This window comes from Lepidochelys kempii, chromosome 8 (assembly GCF_965140285.1).
Source record: "Lepidochelys kempii isolate rLepKem1 chromosome 8, rLepKem1.hap1, whole genome shotgun sequence".
In the NCBI taxonomy this organism is placed as follows: domain Eukaryota; kingdom Metazoa; phylum Chordata; order Testudines; family Cheloniidae; genus Lepidochelys; species Lepidochelys kempii.
The window spans coordinates 57,780,940-57,799,763 of NC_136387.1; positions in this window are offsets into that span (position 1 = coordinate 57,780,940).

The window sequence follows — 18,824 nt, forward strand, 5'->3', positions numbered from 1 at the left end:
GGAGAACCCGTTGCCTGACGTGTCCAGCAGGAGGTCAGGATTGGCCTCGACCCCCTACAGGAAGGAAAGGGGATAAAGGAGAAGGGACGCCTGCAGGGGTGCAATATTTCTGAGGATCTGTGGGTGGTGGCAGAGCTATGGGGACATCCACCTTCCGACCAGTGTACTTTTTGCGGGTGGGGATGAAGGAACCCCCAGGAGATGATGCAGGTAATCCCTCGAAAGAGGGGGAGAGGCTTCCCCGGAAGAACCCCACCGGATGGGAGCGGAGAGGCCAAGGAAGCACAAACCTGGAGGCCTATAAGGGGGGAGGTGTGTGACAGGGTGATTGCTGGGAAACCCTGGGCCAGATTTCTGCCACGCCCTCTCCAATCAGAAAAGGTGTATTGGAGCTGGCTGAGTAAGCCCAGGCCTAAGTGGCAAATAGGGAACAGCTGCTGGCCTCATTAGCCAAGGGCTACATAAAGGCTGGCAGGACAGAAGTTGTGGTACGCTCCTCTGCTGGTTGCAGAAGCTAGTAGTCCCTGAGGCTGTGGGAACTTGTACAGTAAATAAAGAGCATGAGTGATTGTACCAAAGCAGTCGGAGAACACTTCAATCTCTCTGGTCACGCGATCACAGACATGAAGGTCGCTATCTTAAAACAAAAAAACTTCAAATCCAGACTCCAGCGAGAAACTGCTGAATTGGAATTCATTTGCAAATTGGATACTATTAATTTAGGCTTAAATAGAGACTTGGAGTGGCTAAGTCATTATGCAAGGTAGCCTGTTTCCTCTTGTTTTTTCCTACCCCCCCCCCCCCAGATGTTCTGGTTTAACTTGGATTTTAACTTGAAGAGTGGTCAGTTTGGATGAGCTATTACCAGCAGGAGAGTGAGTTTGTGTGTGTATGGGGGTGGGGGGGATGTGAGAACCTGGATTTGTGCAGGAAATAGCCCAGCTTGATTGTCATGCACATTGTGTAAAGAGTTGTCACTTTGGATGGGCTATCACCAGCAGGAGAGTGAATTTGTGTGGGGGGGTGGAGGGTGAGAAAACCTGGATTTGTGCTGGAAATCACTTTAGATAAGCTATTACCAGCAGGACAGTGGGGTGGGAATAGGTATTGTTTCATATTCTCTGTGTGTATATAAAGCCTGCTGCAGTTTCCACGATATGCATCTGAGGAAGTGAGCTGTAGCTCACGAAAGCTTATGCTCTAATAAATTGGTTAGTCTCTAAGGTGCCACAAGTCCTCCTTTTCTTTTTGCGAATACAGACTAACACGCTGTTACTCTGAAACCTGTACCAAAGCAGAGATACTCTGGCTGGTTTGTGGGCACAGAAGTGGCTGAAGATAGAGGGCCCACCTGCACCCTGTTACAAGGCCCTTCCACATATGCACTCCATCCAGTTCAGCCCTGTTACAAGACCCTTCCACACATGTGCTCCACATGTACTTAGCTTTAACTCCTTTCTTTGTTTAAACAGAACTTTAAGTGGTAGTTGAAGGCTCTCAGCAACTTAAAGGATCTTGGTATTAGTGTATGGCAGTGGTTTTATGGAGTACAATGGATGTATATGCAAACACAGCTGGGCAAAATTTTTTTTGTCCAAAACTTTTTCAGCTAAAAAATGCAGATTTGGATTTGGGTCAATTAATATATTTTGTGAATTTATGCTGAATTTGCGAAATTGTTTCAGTCCCTCCCTCATTCTTCTTCTTTCTCTCCCCTTGCCCCTCCCTCGTCCATGTTTGACATTTACTTCCATTTTTTTAAAAGGTGGTAATGACCCAAATGTGACCCAAAATGAATCTTTTACTTTTTTCAGTTCACTGAAAAAGGTTTTTTTTCTTGTTTTCTGTGTGTGTGTGTTTCCCCACCCCCCATTTTAGTCAGTGAAGTGAGCTGTAGCTCACGAAAGCTTATGATCAAATAAATTGGTTAGTCTCTAAGGTGCCACAAGTACTCCTTTTCTTTTTGAAAAATCAGTAATTCACCCAGCTCTACATATAAATTTAACATGGCCATTTCTTGGTGTCTGGGGCTGTGTGTTTACCACACCATGTTAATGCAGGAGGGGTCAGAGTGAATATTGTCCATATAACGTTTGTGTCCATTTCTTGACTTTATGTTCTTACCAGTACAACCTTATTTTATATATATATATATATATATACACACACACACACACACATTTAACGTAATACAATTTGTTGTGGTTAATAGGAAGCACATTATTTCAGAACAGGCTCATCCAAACTATAATCATTTGCCAATCTTATAATTATTTTACTTGCAAACATATATAATTATGTGCACTGACATAGCCCAAAGCTATAAAAGTGTTTTGAAAGTTAGGCAGTTGCTAACTGTAAAATCCATACACTTCAGAGAAGAATTTCTCCCATTATACTTGAAAATAGCTTTAATGAACATTAATGAAAATTACTGGGAAATATAATTTCACATACTGTTTAGTTTATCCTTACCCTTTTCTCCACATCTCAGAGTAGCATTTAATTGCTTTAATGGTTCCATGATAAAGTGACACTCAATGGTAGCAGATTTGTATAGCCCCTGTAAGAGCTATTTAAATATATACCCAATACTCTATTACAGTTGTCTGGGTTCTGATTTTACCCAGGCATCCAATTATTCTACACTCTTAAAAACAGGACCAATATTCATGTAGAAAGAACAAACATTTCTGTATTGCTTCCTTCCCAAGAATACCACATTCAATACTGTCATCCCCCACATGGGAAAGATTCTTGACCAAGCAAATGGATGTATTATTTCACCTATCAACATTGATATTCTGAAAATCCTTAAAGTCAGAAGTACAAACCTAATGAAGATAATTAAAAGGAATATAAGCTGTCATCTAAAACAGAAGGAAATTAGCTGGGCTATAAGGGAATTTGAAAAGCAAATAGCCAAAGGCACAAAAAAACAATATTAAAAAAACTCCTTATGTTTAACAGAAGCCTGTGAGAGGGACAGGGGGACTACAGAAGGGAGTAAGTGGAGTTAAGGAGGATCACTGACAACTGGCATACATAAGGGCAGCCTTTTGGTTGCTATAATTTGTAGGCTGTTGCAATTTGTGTTTGGAACCAGACCTGCACCTGGATGCCCAAGGACAGGTGAGCACAAAGGTACCTTACATCTACCTCCTTCTGAACAATGCTAAGTGCTTCTAGGGCACAGATCAGGATCTGGGCTATTATTGCAGTTCCCAGCAAAATCAATAGAAGCACCAGGTGATCACCACTCTGAAGATCAAATCAGTTATTTAAGTGTATAAATGAGGATTTAGATGCCTCACTTTAGGGACTCCAGTTTGAACATTATATTCTTTGATTTGTATCTTATTTAAGTTGAAAAAATCCCACCCTTGCTTGCATTTTCTTTCTGCTTCCTACTCCATCTGATTGCACTGCCCATTTCAAAATGGGCTTAGATATACACTGAATTTGTATTGAATCTACTAAATCTCCTTAAGTGCTGCTAAAGCTCCCTGTTGGGGGCAAAATACCCATCAGCAGTCCCTTATATTCCAGATATGTCTGCTGTGGAATGTTTTCATTTCCAATGAACAACATTTTGTTTTGCTGCCGTGACACACAGCAGTGATTAGGTTCTTGTCTAAATTAAGACCATAATAATGAAAGGCTTTTAAAGTCAGAATAGCAATTAGAAACTAAGACTTTCAAAAAGCATCTTTTACAAGCACAAACCCACTTGGAACACCACTAGGACTTATGCTCCTAAATCATGTAAATGCTTTTGAAAATCTACCCAAATAAAACCGCTTCTTGGTTTTTACTCCATTGATTTGTTCCATGACTTGTTAGGGCACAGTGGATGGAGAGGGAATACACAGACCCAAACGGTGGGGAGAGGGGTTTTCCATTTAGATTTAAGTAAAATTATTCAGGTGAACTGTTTTAAGATAGAGTATTGTAAATGAGCACCAATGCTACCAGAATTCAGGGCCATTGGGCTGGGATTTTCAGAAGAACCTAGTGGAATCAGGTGCCTGTCTCAAGGCACTATCTGTAGCATTTTGGTCACTGAGGTTGTTGCAGCACTGGGAAGGTTGCAGACACAACTGAAGTTAATTAATCAGCTTGTTGGGGATTAGTGACAGTTTGGTGGCAATTGCTGGGCTATGAGGCAATTAGCTCAGTAATTGGGAGGATATATATATATGGGAGGATCAGCAAAATAAGAGGGGTCTCAGAGTGGGAGCAGTGAACTAGAGAGGAAGCTGTATGGAAGTTTCCTCCTCCTCCTCCTGCTGTAGCCCTCCCAAATATATTCTTATGGGTTGAAACTGAAGATTAAAAGCACACATAGTCAAAAAAGAAACAGTTTCTCTGTGGTTGTGACAAGGAGATCATTTGAACAAACTAGGTGGCAGTATTCATAGGGTACGAAAAGGGATGCCCTGTGATAGTGCCGAACCCCCATTAAAAGTCAATGGGTGTTAGAAACATAACTCTTAGACCCTTTTGAAAATCCCTGTTTTAATATATATTTTACTCTAGCCTATAGTGTGAAAGAACCTGGAAAGAATTCCTACATAAAATAAAATCTCTAAATGAACAAAACAGAAAATGTCATTAAATTTTAGGCTAGTTTGTTAATGTCATATCTATTAAGAACATCTAAAAATATTTATAAAACTGAGATTAGAACTATTTATTGACTAGCAAACTTTCTATTTTCCTTTTATTTATATTTATATCTAAGAAGCTTGTTTATATTTTATAAAAGAAATAAACTGATCTTTCAATATGTTATCATTTCTAGGAGTTCATGTTCAAGAAGGAAAGCTGTCTGTGTCTTTCCTTCAGCATAAATCTACAGCACTGCTTCTGTGAAACCAAACCCGATATCACAGAGAAAAATGAGTTCATTAATTTGGGGCCTTATTGATCAGAGAGTTATGAAGTCTGTTTATAACATGTCTGATGTTTTAAATGGTTGTTGAATCGAACAACTCTTGTTTCCTTCAGATGTATATGCCATTACCTCTATATTATGATCCTAAGAGATTATAATAAGAAGGCATCATTTTCATTTAAAACAGTGTCAGACTGATCTTGTTGTACAGTTCAGTTGCTTATGCTTACTGTGATAAATAACTATACTGTAATACAAGAATCAACAGTGGCAGAAACAAACCTGGGGATTTCTGTGATCACTGATTACACTTTTGAAAATAGTGCAGCTCCTTAAAGTATATCACATACTATCTGCTTCGACATTCATGAATACAATTCAAATGTGAGTTTAGAGAACTCAGTCAAGTGGCTTCCCAAGAGATTTTAAATCTGCTGCCATTCAGAAGGGGACTTGGAAATGTGCTGTTTTCTCTTAAATGGCATCCAGAAGGGAAACGGATTTAATTATACTGTTTGTTTCTAAATGCGGCTTGTATTTACTGTGTTCATTACAATTAATGGTTAATAAAGGAGGCATTCTCCTCAACAGCTAAACATTTACTGCATGCAACAGCACAGCATGCACATTCTTATTGGTTACGTTGCCCAACACTGAGCAAGGTAATCAACTAGGCTCTATTCATGAATACTTAAGCTATGTGAAAGATTTACGGTCAACCTGTCCCACAGAGCCTTGGGTTTAAAATCAGATGAGTTTGCATGTCTCAACCCTGTGGATGCTTGTGAAGGTTTGGCAAAAGTGTTCCTAGCCTAGAGTAGATTTAACTAGTCATACTCCCACCGCAAACCGTTCAACAATCAATTTCATGAGGTAATCCTGGGGGAATTCTGCACCTAAAAATTATGTGCACAATATTTTAAAATTCTGCATATTTTGTCAAAATAACATAATATAATCATACCAGTTTCAATTATTTTGGTAATTTATTTCAGAATAAATGTCAGCAAGTATGTCTGAAACAATACAGATTTAAAAAAAAGATTCAGGAATTTTTTTTTTTGACAAATATACTCCTTACTAGACATATTAATATAGAACTTTGAGTAATAATTCATTTAAGTTACAATACAGCACCGTATTTCTTGCACCCCTCAGAAGCAGTGTAAAGGCTTGGGAGTCAGGAGTAACAGAGGAGCTGAGGGAGAGGGAAGTAATTGCTGGGAAGGAGCCTGACTGTGAACTTGGAGGGTTGTTGAATATGGGTGGGAAAAGTATGGAACAGGGTTTTTTTTGGCAGGGAGGGCTGGTTAGGGAGCTTCCGCCATGTAGATCCTGGCTGACCCTTACCCTCTCCCATTTAGTCAGGCACATCTGCCCCATCCCCATGTGTCCATGCATCCCCATGTGTCCTTGCACCTCTGTCCCCATGTGTCCCTCCACCTGCACACCTGTCTGTATGTGTCCCTGCACTCCCTCCCCCTCTCTATGTCTCTGAGCCCCCACCCAGCCATCCGTCTCCACCCCCCTCCCAAGGTAGTCCTGCACCCCTCAGCCAGCACTCTCACCTCATCCCCATGTGTCCTTGTGTGTCTCTATGCTCCCACTCGGCCATCCCCCTTCACCCATGTGGCTCTGCACCTCTACTCCCATTCAGCCCCTGCCCCAGTCTGTTCTCCACCACTAACCCTTATTAGCCCCTGTCTGACCCACACTGTTTGTCTCCCCATATCCCCTGTCTCCTGACCTGGCCCGACAGATTCTGTGAAGAAGGCGCTGCACTCTCTTTCTCTTCCCTAGCTTGAGTGGCTGCTCTGTTCTAGCCCCACAGCACTCTTTTGTGGGCAAAAGGCAGAACTGCAGCAACTTTCCAGCCAATGCGATTTTCTGCCCCCCCCACCCCCACCAAAAAAATTAAAATGTGTGGCACATTAATTATGTGCATGCACAATGGCACAGAATTCCCTCATGAGTAATGAGGATGTGTTAGTCCCTACTAGAAATCTGGACCTCATGACTGGACTAAAGGTGGGGATTCCTGAATACATACTTCTCCAGGAAGCCTTAGACCATCTGAGTTCTAGCTTTCATGCCTTCTTCTGTGAGGTTCTCTAGTTAGTGATTTATTTATTTAAACTCCTCACCAATGTTTAAGATTCATGTTAAAATCAAGGCTGTAATAATGAAAGGCTTTCAAAACCATGATAGTGATAAAAGACAATCAAGTGTCAAATGATTCTCATACCTTGTAAGGTTTTTTCCTATCACTGAGTTATCACTGAGTTTTTTCCTATCACAGTTGAACAGAAACTGGTGAGAGGGACTATATACCGGGAAGCATAGTGAGCAGTTAAGGAGGGTCTTTGTCAACGAGTATAAATTAGAACAGCCTTCTGAGCTTGCACTCTAGTCTAGTATAGCATGGATGTAACAAAGAATAGGAAAGGAGCCAGTGGGGTGCGTGTGTGAAGACAAAGAAAACAGCAAAAGGTGTATGTCTTAACACATAACAGATGTGTGCAAACCTAGATGTCTGTATCTATGGAATATTAAAGGTAAAAGTACATTTAAGTCAGAGGTGCCTAATTCTCTTAAAACTCTCTGAAATCCCAGTCTAAATGCTTGGTGATGAAAGGGAAATCCCACAGGTTTTCCATCATGTATGATCATGTATCTCTAGCAATCATGTAGTTTTTCTCAAATTTGTTTTGAGGTCACTACCAGGACTTTCAGTCCCTCCGGTGTTAAAAAATATTATCTTGCATTCATTCAAATGAATAGTGTTGCAGTTCTTCTCCAGTTGAAAACACTGTACTAAAAGAGGAATGATCATATAACCAAAAATCATTAGCACCACTGTAAACGTAGTCATTTAGCGTGTGAGACATGTTCATTGCCTTGTAGATCTTGCAAAATATTAAAGTACCTCAATATTATGGAAAGTAGCAATGTATTTGGGGAAATTTTGACTTCACTTGAAGACAGAGATTTTCAAACTTTCAGACAGAAATGAATCTTCTGAGGCTTGAGTTCCATTTATCATTACCTCTTTATGGGCCTTCTCACATGTTACTTGCTTGCAGAAGTACAGTAAATTAATCATGAACAGGCAGTGCAATTCACTCTCTGGAGTCCTTCTGGTCAAATTAATACAATCAATATAGCACATACTGTCAAGCACTTTTTTTTATATTCTACTGCATTTACGTATATGATAAAGTAGACCTGCTAAAATGTGGCCATTCCACAATATATGATCTTACATATAGTATAGACAAAATATTGAAAGAAGCTTCTTGTTTCATTGGAAAAACAACAAATTGTTACTTTACACTTTCTTATATGTAATTCTATGACCATATCTTCAGCAAAAGACCAGGAAAATTCAATGCACTCTGTGTATGTGTGCACATGCAAAGTTCAGCTTTGCACTCTGCCAATCCTGTGACCATAGGGGGTCCCTGAATGTAAATTGGAGCAGCTAACCGCAGTACTAATTTAAACTGATTGTTAATAGACATGAGGTGTTGTGTGCTGGGATCAGTGTAGGCATTCAAGCTCTTCCCCCTTTCCTCCAGCCATGCCTCTGCACCAGCAGTAGTGGGAGGAACAGAAATGCATTTTGTGCTGGCTCTATACCATGGGAGAATCATCTTTATAGTAATGACTTTACAGCCAAAATCTGCAGACAGTATTGCCTAAAGCCATCACCCCACATTCCAGGATCAGAGAGGATATGAATTTGCAATCAAAACAAACCAAGTCCACTAGAAAAATAATCATATGATCTCTGCCTATGAACCAGGGCAGTCAGGAGACATACCAGATGCATCCTCCTTTCTCAATTAGCAATTGAGCACTTGGACCTTGCCGTCTCTAAATAGTAATCCTACGCAGGAGAGGCTGCTCCAGTTTGATCCTTAATGGTAGCAAAGTAATTGAGTTTAATCCAACCTGATAAAGAGATCCTCTGAGATACAGTGCATGCGGGGATGCAGCACACTGAGCTTTTCCAGTAATGTGCTAGAAGCCTGTCTGCTGAAGATAGGTGATTTATGTAAAGTGTGAACTGATTTGACTACTTAGTGGGTGATCACACTGCTTTCACACAGGGAAGAGTTAATATCATGCTGACCTACCTTGTTCATGATTTATGTTGTTCAAATTGATGCTTAAGCATTGTACACTACTTAAACCAGAGAACAGATTGAAGTCTTCATATCCTGTAATTAATATTCCTCCCAAAATATTACTATATTTGATGGAGCTAGTTGCCTAAGATTTGGCCAAAAGTGCTTTGACATTAGATTCTCAAAACTTTAAGACTCAGAATAGAGTGAGGCCTGTGAAAGGCAATTACAGTGTGATTCATTTATCTTGTATAGTACAGCGGATGGCTCCAGGCTGGGTAGAATTAAAAATAGACTGTGTTTTATGTGTTATCATGGTTTGATACTATGCTTTTTCCTTAACAATTTGGGGATTGGGGGAACTTTTTCAAGCCTACAACAGCATGAGTAACATTTCTTCCAATCTTGAAAAAGCCTTCTCCCCCCCGTTCAAAAATCTATCTATATATATTTCCCCCCCCCCCCCTCTTTCTAGCACTGGTTCAACAACCATATTCTAGAGAGAGATCCGGCTTCTGTATTGTCAAGAGAAGCTAAAGTTTGTGTAGGAAAAACCACTGATTGTGTTAACCACTGAATTCTGATTTGCTGCTGTTGCTGCTTTTTCCTCTTCCTGTCTTTAGATCTGGTGTATGTCAAAGAAAATGCAAGAGCTTCAAATAAGTTTTATACAGAAACTGATGACAAATGCTTCAGTTATATGCTCGAACATGAGAAAAGTGGAATTCTTTAACTGCCTGAAGTGCAAGCACAGAAACTCCCTACATGTCATAAAACAAATCATAATTGAGAAGCCAGGAACTGATTGTCTAAAATCGGAACTGTCTTGAAGCTTAGTCGTTGCCATGAAGTTGTGAGAGACTGACCATGTGAGCTAGCTAACACAGTGCTTAGTAAAAAGAAAAGGAGTACTTGTGGCACCTTAGAGACTAACCAATTTTTTTGAGCATGAGCTTTCGTGAGCTACAGCTCACTTCATCGGATGCATACTGTGGAAACTGCAGCAGACTTTATATACACACAGAGAATATGAAACAATACCTCCTCCCACCCCACTGTCCTGCTTGTAATAGCTTATCTAAAGTGATCATCAAGTTGGGCCATTTCCAGCACAAATCCAGGTTTTCTCACCCTCCACCCCCCCACACAAATTCACTCTCCTGCTGGTGATAGCCCATCCAAAGTGACAACTCTCTACACAATGTGCATGATACATTGTGTAGAGAGTTGTCACTTTGGATGGGCTATCACCAGCAGGAGAGTGAATTTGTGTGGGGGGGTGGAGGGTGAGAAAACCTGGATTTGTGCTGGAAATGGCCCAACTTGATGATCACTTTAGATAAGCTATTACAAGCAGGACAGTGGGGTGGGAGGAGGTATTGTTTCATATTCTCTGTGTGTATATAAAGTCTGCTGCAGTTTCCACAGTATGCATCCGATGAAGTGAGCTGTAGCTCACGAAAGCTCATGCTCAAATAAATTGGTTAGTCTCTAAGGTGTCACAAGTACTCCTTTTCTTTTTGCGAATACAGACTAACACGGCTGTTACTCTGAAACAGTGCCTAGTGTTACACTAATAAGTAATATCAATAGGATCTTATAAGAGGGAAAACACAAAATGCCACATTTATTGTAAATACAGCAGTTGGCATATGCTTTTCAGGCACGCACACACACACCCACACGTCCTGCAGATGGTCTTTATAGTTACCAGTCTGTTGTAGCTCAAGTCAATCTATGTCCAGTTAGATTGAGCACGAGTGAGGAGCAGAGCTCAGTCAGTCGCGATCTGATGTTTTGAGGCTTTGCAGGATTAAACCCAGAGTTCCATGGCAAAACACCCCATCTTTATATTGTAAATTCCCATTTGAGTCCATGCATTTTGCAACGTCATCCTGTAATCATTAGTCTTTAAGTGGTGTTAATCTTGGGGTTTTCTGCTATTGTTATTTAGTTGTTGTTTCGCCTTCGGGGGCGCCTGCCTCACCTCTGAGGTCCTCAATGCTGCTAACATGTTTAGCGTGGATACAATGGATATTTTCTGATTGTCTCCTGCTGCTTCCAAGTCTCTCACTTTTTCTTGACCATCTGGACATTTGTGATGGCTTTTACACCTTATCTTTTCCTGATGCATGCATTCCTCATTCACACAAACAGTCTCTCACAGAAACCTTCAAAGGTATACAGAATACATTGTAAATTAAGCCTTGCTAAATCTTATAACTAAAATAATTCACATTGGGGCTTTAGGCCCTCAACATTTCTCTAATCTATTTATCATAGACACAATACAAAATCCTGTCTTTTACTAATTAAACTTTATAACAGGTCCTAATTGTAATGCATATGGGAAACAGGATCCCAGTCTCAGACAGTCATTCCTTTCTGTTATTCAAAAAGGGTGGCTGGCAGAATGAAATCAAGGTTTATATCAATTCTTATAGTACAATTTTAAAATTTAGCCCTACACTAGCACAGTGGGGCCCTGGTCCATGACTGGGGTTCCTACATTCCACTTCAATACAAATAATAAATGTTTAATAAAAGTTACAGAACCAAAAATCTTTAGTATACAAGCAATGTGTAAAAAGAATTGGGGTCCAGACTACCAAGAGTGTCTGAGGGTCATTGTTAACAGCTAGTATAAAGAAACGTGAAGAAAAATAGCAGGTTCCTGCCACAATAAATATTATAAAGAATATGCAAAACTAGGAACATCCAAGAGACAATTCAGCCATATCACACTGTTGCCATGATCCACTTTGCAGTATGGAATGCATTCACTTTCTGCAGGAAGGTGTTCTTCTGGTATGAAGTAAGGAGGGAGAAAAGCTATGATGATCAGGGCAACATAAACACTTGGATGGATAGATACAATTTCCTTTTTCTTTCCTTTCCCTTCAGTAATCAATATTGGTCCACAATGCACAGTAATACCTAAATCTAAGAGAGCATTAAAGTATTAAGGAAATCCCATTTAGCAGCAATCCTGTAAGGAGTCATAAGCCATATTAATGACCAAAGATTTACATTGCAACAACAAAACCTTCCAGGAGAATAGTTTGCCTTTCATTCCTTATCCCCTGTGATAAATGAAGAGGGGGGAGGTAGCTCCCTTTTATGGACACCCAGCCAGCCAGCTAGTTAGCTACAAAATTCCTCTTAGTAGCTGTTCTCTACTTGCTTTACCAAAAAAGGGTTAACAAGCTCACAGGTAAAAGGAAAGGAGTGGGCACCTGACCAAAAGAGCCAATGGGAGGGCTGGAACTTTTTAAAATTGGGAACAAACTTCCCTTTTTCTGTGTGTTGTGGTTCTCCAGGAAAGAAGGGAACAGGAAGCAGTTATGCTCTAAAAAGCTTTAAGCCAGGTATGAAAAACCATTAGACAATACCTAAAGATTGCTTATCTGAAACCCCAGAATAGTAAGTAAATTAGGTAATGTCTAGGAAGACACAATTAGTTATTTCTTTTATTTTTTTATTGACTAGTGGACTCCTCTGTGCTAACTCCAAATGCTTTTTGTTTTGCTTGTAACCTTTAAGCTGGACCTCAAGAAGGTTATTCTTGATGTTTAAATTTTGTAAGTGGGTTTGTTAAATCTGGCAAAAAGTTTCAGATGTATTTTCTTTGTTTTGTTTTTAATAATATTTACCTTTTTTAAGAACAGGATTGGATTTTTGTTGTCCTAAGAGTTTTGTGTAAATGTTGTTTAATAAACCTGTAGGAACAGCTGATTTCCTTTTTCTCTGCTCTTCCCTGGAGAGGGGTGGAGTGGAGGGTGAAAGGGCTTGAGGGTACCTCATAGGAAGGAATTTCCAAGTGTGCCTTTCTGGTTTCAAAGGGTGTTTTTTGGTTTTGGTTTTTGGTTTTTTTTTTTTTGCATTTGAGTGGTGGCAGCATCTACCCATCCAAGATCAGAGAGAAGCTGTGACCTTGGGAGTTTAATACCAGCCTGGAGTGGCTAGTATTAATTTTTAAAATCCTTGTGGGCCCCCACCTTCTGCACTCAAAGTGCCAGAGTGGGAAATCAGCATTGACATCCCCTTATTCAAAAGTTTATTATGTTTACACAGAGTAGGCATTCTTCCCCCTTTACTGGTCAGAGCAAAAAGAATTCAGCTAAGCGTGCATGCTCGCTCTCTCCAAAATATGTTGCCTAAGCTTAAACAAATGTAGCTCCCTTTTATTTCCCCTCAGTCATGTGCCTGCCTCTTATTAAAATAGGAAAAATGATTCTTATCAATAGTAGGGCAAGTAATTAACTGAATAATTGTCACATAGTCAGTAGGAAAGTACTAGTAATCTATGCTGCTCTCAGTCATTCACGCCAGTTGGCCAACCATTTCTACATTGCTGCAAAGTAACTGCATGCATTTCCCATATGCACTTCAGCTATCAGTTAAGGGAGAAAAGGTATTTCCCCAGACAATCATGTAGTAATGAATTGTAAGAGAATTAGTCAACATGGCAGAACACTGGATTAAAAGGAAAAAAATTGTCTTCTAGAGGTAATTTTTGGTTTACCTTTAATTATTGAGGTACTCAGGTGCTATGGTAATGCACACCTTGGAAATATCGGTAAATAAAATAAATATTAAAGAAAATTAGGGTTATACTTCCAGATTATTTACATCTGGATTAACAGATTCTCCCCTCAGACACACTAACATTGGACAAGGGCAGGGTTTAAGGTTTTGCTTCTGGTCTGTTTCAACTGAAAACACTTAACAGGTTTGCCCATCAGTAGCTGAAAATTAGGGAGAGGATATCATATGCTAGAGCTGGACAAAGAAAAGGAGCTGGTTGCCTAGAAGCTCTGGGAGCCTGGGCTCCCAGTAGCCCATCAAAGAGACTTCTGAGAAACTGGGAGGAACTCCTGCCTGATTTCCATTGTGATTGCTTTGAAATTGACAGGTTTCCAGGGAATGTTTTGGATTTTGATGAATCAGCAAATTTGGACAAAAATGGTTTGTTTGATTTTTTTTTTTTTCTGACTAACTCTATCAACCATTCATTTAACCTACAGTACTTGTATTATATTTTTATTATATTACCTAACGAGAGTCTGTCAAGCATCAATCCATTTGTGATATAAAACTTTTACAGTTCTACTGCTCTTCTTATTCTTAAGCGTTTCATTGGTACTTCCTGATATCTTTTTCTGTTTTGTTCATAACTTGTCACAGGTGAACTTTTCACATTACTTTACATAAGCTTTTTAATGGTTGGTAGCTTATCTCTCTTATACTCTACTAAACTTATTTTGATTGTCTAGTAGGAGATTCTGTTGTATTTCTTAATTCAGTTCGCTGTGGATTTTTTTTTTAACCAGCCTCCAGGACTATTTTGTATAATAAAAGGCTTTGAGTATATTTTGCTTACACTTTTGTTTAAATAGAATATCCAAACAGATATTATTTCCAAGAAATTTCCTTTGCAATTATCATGTTTCCTTTGTTAACAGAAGAAGATATTTCAGAGCACATGTTTTCAAAAGGGAGTGGTATAACATTTAGTAAAGTAATAGAAGTGACCATATTTATGGTGTTGTATCAGATTAATTTAGTCAATGTTGGATAACTGAGGTGAGGTAGATAGGACGGCACGTAAAAATTGAGCCCCAAAATTGTGAATAGAGGAGGATTTTTTTCCCCCTTTGACTGAATAAGTGTGCCACCTTTCTCCCAGATTTTGTGCATGAAAAATATGCTGTTCAAAATTGAGCTTCTGAGCAGAGCTTAGTGAATAATTGATTTTTCAGTTCATTGGCTGAATCAAAAAATCCAGGAAGAAAAAAATCTTTCAAACCCCAAAACTGATTTTTGTTTTGGTTTCACACTGAACCAAAACCTTGAAAAAAATTCCATTTGGGTCAAACAAAACGTTTTGAAAATGTCAATTTGAAACGACATTTTGATTTGAAAATGTCACTTTAAAACAAAATGCCAAAATAGTTGATTAGAAAACTTTGAAACAAAATGTTTCAATATTTGCAAAGTTTTGATGTTTTGATTTTTTGGGGCCAAAAAACTGTCAAATTCAACCCAAATTCCTGATTAGTTACAATGCCCCCCAAAATGCATTTTTGGGTCAATTTACTCTTCGTCCAAAAAAAGAAAAAAGCTGCCCAGCTCGACTGAGTACCAATATATAAAGGGAAGATCTATCTGTAAAACAGAGATCTGTCTCTGAACATAACTGAGTCTGCTTAGTGTAGTCCTATGATTTCAGTTCCAGCTCTTTGCTATATTTGCATTTTTACATTGTTTTTAGGAGACTTTTTGGGATGGTTGAGATAATGTCTCAAGATATCCATAGACCTAGTGACCTTGGATCCATGGATGAGCCTGAACTTACTGGAAAATGGGGGGAGGTTCTTTATTTGCATAAAGGTGACCCATTTGCTTGCAATGGCTTGCTTCCGTGGCTACTGCTGTGGCCCTTGGTTTCTGGCTATGCAATTCCACCATGCCTGACAAAGAGGTTTTTTCCACCCACCCTCATCCAACTAGCTACCAATGGGTAAGCGATTTTCTTTATATAATTAATTTAATTATTTTTAAGTTAATTTATTTTCCTACTGAGCTTGAAGAATCAAGCTTTGCCCTTAATAACCTTTTTCTTTGAAACCATGAGGGCTAGAAATTTACTTTTAAAAAATTTGATAGTTGAATGTCTCACATGGATTTAAGAAAATGCAAAATATCACAAGAGCTGTCAATGCTGCAATCTTCAAAGCTGTGAGAGCCCCAAACAAAACATTTGGTTAACTTTGACCAGTATCACACTAACACATGTCGTAAGATCAAAGGAATTAAGAAGTTCTCATTTGACATCACATTATACTCCACTTCTCAATGCCAGCTACTCTTCTCTTCCATAGATATCTTCATTCTGATTTTCAACAACCAAAGTGCAACCTTATTTCCTGCCAGTATATTGGTTATAAGCAGAGTTAGGCAGCAAATGATTTTCCAATCCCAGAAAAAAATTTGAGATTTCAAAAAATGTTCATGTTGAATCAGGATGAAAAGTTGACATCATGAAAATTGTCATGAGCAGACAATCGGGGTGATGGTGGCAAGGGGGAGTTTGCGTCAATGGCAACTTTAAAAAAAATTGTGGAATGTTTAGTTTTCATTTCAACTTTATTTCAATCATTTTTACTATAATTAGCTTAAATTACAAAATAATAATTAATAATAAAAAACTAAAACAAAAAAACCCAGAATTTTTCATTTTGAAAATGTCAAAATGTGACATTTTGAAAATTTTTCCTAAAAATTATTTAGAAACAAGAAATTTGTCAAAATTGATCCCTTTCCCATTAACCGTTTAAGTTTTGATGAACTGGCATTTTCTGACAAAATAATAGTACATTAAAATTTAAAACTATTTTAAAATTAATATCTGTATTTATAAAGTTCATGTATTTTAACATAGTGCTAGTGTGGCTGTCAGAAATTGCATATATGTGCTTTTGTATTGGTTTGTAGAAGTCAGAGAGGTGTGAATTCAGACTGCAAAAACAAATTATGCGTTTTTTTCCCTTTTAATGGCCAGGAAAAGTTCTGAGGTTGAGTGGTCTGTGGTGTTAGTGATTGCTCTACATATAATTGTAATTTTCATGTAGAAATTTCAGAACTGAAATATGAATGTGTGTGGTAGTATATTTATGGTCAGAGTTAATGCTGCAATTGGATATCCCCTTCCCATGCTTCATAGATTTAACAGATTTTAAGCAGAGACCATTATGGTAATTAGGTTTGACCCCCTGAATGATACATGACAGATAGAAATTCATCCCATAATTCCTGAATCAAGTCCAATAACATGTGATTGAGCTAGAGCAGGGGTTCTCAAACTGTGGGTTGGGACCCCAAAGTGGGTCGCAACCCCATTTTAATGGGGTTACCAGGGCTGGTTTTAGACTTGCTGTGGCCCAGGGCCGAAGACCGAGCTCCACTGCCTGGGGCCGAAGCCCAAGGGTTTCCGCGCAGAGTGGTGAGGCTCAGGCTTCAGCTTGAGCCCATGGCCCTGGCCCCCAGGTCTGAAGCCCTTGGGCTTTGGCCCCGCTGCCTGGGATAGTGGGGCTCGAGTGGGCTTAGGCTTTGGTTCCACCTCCTGGGGTTCTGTAATATTTTTTCTTGTCAGAAGGGGGTCGTGGTGCAATGAAGTTTAAGAACCACTGAGCTAAAGCAGGTTTCGGGGTAACAGCCATGTTAGACTGTAACCACAAAAAGAAAAGGAGTACTTATAGCACCTCAGAGACTAAATTTGTTAGTATCTAAGGTGCCACAAGTACTCCTTTTCTTTTCTGAGCTAGAGCAGACATAGTTCTAATGCTTCTCCTCTCTCTGCTGCATTTCCCTCACTCTCTCCACCTTCTGCCTCCCAGTCCAGTGCTCGAATCAAAACCAAATACCCGCTGTTTCTGTATTTTTTCTGTATGATGTGAAGCTCTGGCTTTACACCTCCTTGAAACACAATGCCTTCAGCAGTTCCTTCTGGGATGGCACTGCTGCTGGGCAATGCCATAACAAAGATCACGAGAGAGCCCATTATACCACAAAATACATTATTATGTTTTCCCCTTTCCAAGTTGAAAATCTCTAGAATTTCTAACTCATCCAAGTAATGTGTTCTGACATCCTCCACTGACAAAAGATGGGGGATAGAAATCCTGCTACTAGGGAATTAACCCTTCACTTGCCAGCCTTTCTTTCAATAGCTCAACCAGAGTGAAACCACTGCCAAAGTAATGAACTTCATAAAAATAAACCCACAAAGAAAACTTATTTCCTGATCTGGGTCAAATGGTATGCACCTTTCTAAAATGATTTTTATAAATTCTCTTTGCAGAAACGTTTAACGATGGAATGCAGAATGTCAACAGACTGGAATTCGAATGCTTTATTATTCCTGATGTAAAATACGTTAATTTTCTTTTTAGTCTAGCCCATGTTCATACATCATTTGCCTTGCTCTTGTGAAATGGGAATAGCAGCTCCTGGCTCTAAAAAGTGTTTTCATTGTTTTCTCTATCAAATGTTTCAAGATACATTGTATCAAATTAAAATAGAATTGAATTGCAGTAAAGCTACTAAAAGAATTCATTGCACTCCACACAGTTTGCTACTAAATATATTATGCAGTGTGAATGGGCAGTTCAATGCCAAAGGATTTGTACTTATGTGCTTGTTGTAATAAAAGTTGCATATGAATACATCATTCAGTGTATTTAATTACAACGAATAATGGTCATTCATACATGCCCAAGACTGCCTCACTGTATTAAAAATCATTTCAGTGAGATTATATTTCCTGTCTCTTCCTGGATGGAATAATGGTTCTTTTAGGTGTACTCTTCAGTAACAGATAGGCTTGGTATGCAATAATTTCCCACACAACAGTTTTGTTGACAATATCATAATTTTCCATATATTTGATGGAAGAACTCTACAACTGGAGAAGAAGCTGTGCTGACTTTGTGAACAGGGATTATGCAGTTATCTGCCTTTTAAAATGATTTACACAAACCATTTGGAACATTTAAATAATTCAACAGATTCTAGATGTAATAGCCTATTGATTCTGTTGCTGGGAAAACCGAAATTTTACAATACTAGAGATGTATTCAATTAAAACAAAATCAGTTCTTTAAAAGCCAAATTTGATTTGGTTTATGTGAAGCAGTATGATCTACTTTGATAATTTCATTGTTGTACCTCATGCTATAGATCTTTGGTGAATGGCTAACAACCTGATCCTGTGAAGTGCTGATCTGCTTCAGTTC